Raw genomic sequence first — 4,307 nt, forward strand, 5'->3', positions numbered from 1 at the left:
TGGCAACCCTCCTCTCCTCTGCAAGCCACCTGCAGGGCTCTTCTTCAGTTTGGCAGTGGGGGGGATTACGCAGGAGATTGAGTTGCCGGCTCTGGGTTGGGAAATACCTGGAGATGGGGGGGGGGCTGGAGCATGGGGAGGGCAGGGTTTGGCGGGGGACTGCAGCAGGGTACAAGGCCATAGAGTCCTCCCTCCAAAGCAGCCATTTCCCCCCAGGAGGAATTGATTTCTGTCCTCTGGAGATCAGTTGTCGTAGCGGGAGATCTCCAGGCACCCCCTGGATGTTGGCAACCCTGGTAGAACTGTCCTGTCGCTCGTGTCCCTCCCCCATGCATCACACCCACCCATCAACTTTACCTCTTCTCTACCCCCTGCTCAAAGCGACCGCCCCGCTCTGTCTGCCTCGTTGGTAGGGTCGAGGGGTACGTATTTACCAGGGTTCCCAACCTCCAGGTGGGGGCGGGAGATTTGGAATCACACCTGACCTCCAAACTACAGAGACTGGTTCCCCTGGAGAACACGGCTGCTGTGGCATCGTACTCCAAGGAGGCCCCGCCCCTCCCCAAATCCAGCCCTCCCCAGGCTCCGCCCCCAAATCTCAGGGAATTTCACCACCCAGAGGTGTTTAGTGATTGGGGCAGAGGAACAATAGGAAGAGAGGCACGGAGGGATGACTCCATAAGGAAAAGTCTGTGAGGGTACAGGGGGACTTTCTAAAGAGAAAGTTGCTGAGGCTCATACCTCCAGAGGTGCACCCAGTCTGCCCTAATTGCCCGCTGTCTAGCTAGCAGGGCCGGCTCACTCACTAGGCGGACTAGGCGATCGCCTAGAGCGGGCTGGCCCTTAGGGGCACCAAACTGCACCCGGCCCTGTACTCTGGGAGTTTCTTGATTATTTGTGTTTTTCATTCTTCCTAAAATGCATTTATTTTTGAAAATTGGTGGGCGCGCCGGTGGTGGGAGGGCGCCAGAAGGGATCCCCGCCTAGGGTGCAAAATAAGCTGGGGCCGGCCCTGCTAGCTAGCTAGGGCGTTTTTATTCTACCCTTCCTCCGGGGAGCACGGGACAGCATGCGTCGTTCCCCCTTTATCCCCACAACCACCCTGTGAGGTAGGCCAAGCAGAGTGGCAGAGACTGGCCTAGGGTCTCTCCGCAAGCTTCCGCCTGAACCGGAGCTGGACCGCTCCATTTCCCGGCACCCTGCAGGCTGTCCCTGTGCCGAGGGAGCCTTTGTCATTAGTCCGACACCTAGACCTCCCTGCTAAAAGTAAAGGTAAAGGTTCCCTTGCGCGAAAGCCAGTCGAATCCGACTCTAGGGTTGCGGTGCTCATCTCTGTTTCCAAGCCGAAGAGCCAGCGCTGTCCGAAGACGTTTCCGTGGTCATGTGGCCGGCATGACTAAACACCAAGGCGCAGGGAACGCTGTTACCTTCCCACCGAAGTGGTACCTATTTATCGACTTGCAATTTCTTGCTTTCGAACGGCTAGGTTGGCAGGAGCTGGAACTAGAGACGGGAGCTCACTCCGTCACGCGGCACACTCGGGTCTCGAACTGCTGAACTACTGACCTTCCACAGCCTGCAGTTCAGCGTCTTAACGACTTGAGCCACCGCAGGTCCTTTCTCCCTGCTAAAACCTTCTTGCAAACAGGCTGTTGGCTTGAGATGCCGGGGCCCGTAGAGGCGGACAATGAACAGGAAAGTCGCATTCAGTGACTGCATTCACCCGTTACTGAACACAATACACTAGTTACCGAACCATAAACTGAAAGCAAGCAAAGTGGTTTTCTGGACACATGACTCTGGATGAACGCAGGAACCAGCTGAACAAACACAGGGAAAGCCCGCAAATAGGCAGCAGTCAAGCCACTGCCTTTTACCATAGCCGTGTCCCAGAACAAAAGGGAGGTCGAGGCAAACCCTATTCGAATCCCACCCTTCCTGCGAGGAAGTGAGTGGTGCGTTTGGAACGGGCTTGCCACCTCTGGGTCGGGAAATACCTGGAGATTTTGGGGGCGGAGCCTCTGGAGGGACGGCCTTTGAGGAGGGGCTTCGGTGGGGTATCGTGCCCTAGAGTCCGCCCTCCAAGGCAGACATTTTCTCCAGGGTGAACTGATCTCCGTCACCTGAAGATCTGTTTTAGTTCGGGGAGCTCTCCGGACCACGCCTGACGGTCGGTAAAACCTAATTTTGAATTATCTCGGTTTCTCCTCACAACAGCCCTGTGGAGCAGGCCAGGCTGGGACACGGAGCGGCCCAAGGGTCTCCACTGAGCCGACGGCCAAAGTGGATGTGATGGGACAACTGTCTTGTGCCTTGCTGAGTTCATGTTTAGTGGGTGTGTGTGTGTGTGTCTATTTTTATATGTGCACAAACAGATGGGTGAGGGGCTTGCCTGACCCCTCCCCACCCCCTGCCTTGTTCTGTTGCGTTTTATTGCTGCCAGGACCTTTTGGGCTAGCCCAGCCACTCCAGCCCCCCAAAATCAGTACTGGGTTTAAAAGTGTTAAAAAGATTTTGTTAAGATTTTAGCCTGCCTTGATCTGTAGGTCTATGTGGCCCTCTAGTGTCTATTTGGGAAATTGTAACTCCATCAGCTGGTCTTCCCTTTCTCCGGTACCTGTTAGGAAATCACAATAGAACGAAGTCTGAGTCCAGCGGCACCTTTGAGACCCAATTTAATTCTAGGTATAAGATTTCATGCACACTTGGTGTGCATGCACATGAAAGCTTATACCCAGAATTAAAGTTTGTTGGTCTTAAAAGACCTGGTGCTACTGGACTCAAACTTTGTTATATTGCTTCAGACCAAAACTGCTACTCACCTGAGGCACAAACTTTTCCAGAAATCATGTGCTGCATTTTCCTGAGACACATATGAAAAATGATGTTCAATTGTAGAAATAACGGAAATTGAAATAGAGCTATCTCCTGAAATGATGCTGCTGAACATGTTGCCAGAGTATATTTGATGGAAGGATAAGTACCTGATAATTTATATATTAACATCTGCAAGGATATTAATAGCTAAATTCTGGAAGCAAGAATATATTCCAGATCAAGAAGACCTAGTACAAAAGTTATTAGAGGTAGCAGAGATGGATAAATTAAGCTTAACTCTTCAGGGAAAGAAGGCAAAAGTATTTATAGAAAGATGGGAACGTCTGTATAATTGGATCAATGTAGATGTATAGTATGAGACTCCACAAGCGATGTTGATGGACTATGTGACATGAAATGATGTTTTTGGTTTTATGAAAAGGAAAAATAAAACATATTAAGAAAAAAGAAAAATGATGTTCATGTTTTAACAGCAGCAACTCCTGACAACCTCTGGATACAGAATTCACTCAGATGCCCAGACTAGGTTTACAATGAGGTGCAATGATATATTTTTGTGTTCCTGTGTGCATAACCTTTTTAAGGAGTCGTCTTACATCCAGGGTCATCTTCCTTGGGAGTAAATACAACATCTGCAACAAGTGTCCTTTGATATAGTCAATTTTGGTCACACAGAAATATAGCAAGGAACAACAAAAAACGACGGTGAGCTGAATTACCCGCAAAAGTATATCCAAAAGGAGACTTCAACAAAGTGAAATGCACATGTAATCAGTTATGAATCCAGGGGTCATTTCGTAGAAAAAGAGGTGCAGGAGCTCATTAGCATAACTCATTAGCATAACTTATTTGCATATGCCACACCCCCTGAAATCACCAGAAATGTGTCAGAAGGCAAAACCCACCGCTCAGGCTCCACTGGACTATTTTGAATTGCTAGCTATTGGGGGGAATGGGGGACGTGCAGATCTGTCCTCACAGAGGAGGGAGAGCTGGTACCTGAATAAAACTTGGTCTTAAAGGTGCCACTGGACTGTTTTGGACCGGGAGGGCTCTGCAATTTACCTGGCTGCTTTTTGCTCTGACTGAGGGCTGCTGGGAGCAGGGGGTGGGGCTTGTTGCATGTGCCCGCCCCCTGGGCTCTTTACTGCCAGAGCTCCGTTCCTGTGCGCTCCTGCAGGAAATGACCCCTGTATGAATCTATACATATAATCCATCATGGGAAAATACAGAAGCCCACAGGATCCATAGAAGGAAAAAAACAAAGCCCAGAGTAGATACCCAACACTTTTCCTAGGTAGTATGCAGTGTTTCAGACTTCTGGTCCTTCCTCAGGAACAAAGAACGACTACAGGAAGTCTCAATCCAATTTCTTTACAGGACAATACTATTCAGTTTCTTTAGGGGCCAGGTCTCCTAAGCTGTAATGTGCCTCTCTCAAGGTTGCTTCTATGTAAACAGGACCAAAC

Source organism: Gekko japonicus, unplaced genomic scaffold, assembly GCF_001447785.1.
Source record: "Gekko japonicus isolate JY-2015 unplaced genomic scaffold, Gekko_japonicus_V1.1 scaffold5309, whole genome shotgun sequence".
Taxonomy (NCBI): domain Eukaryota; kingdom Metazoa; phylum Chordata; class Lepidosauria; order Squamata; family Gekkonidae; genus Gekko; species Gekko japonicus.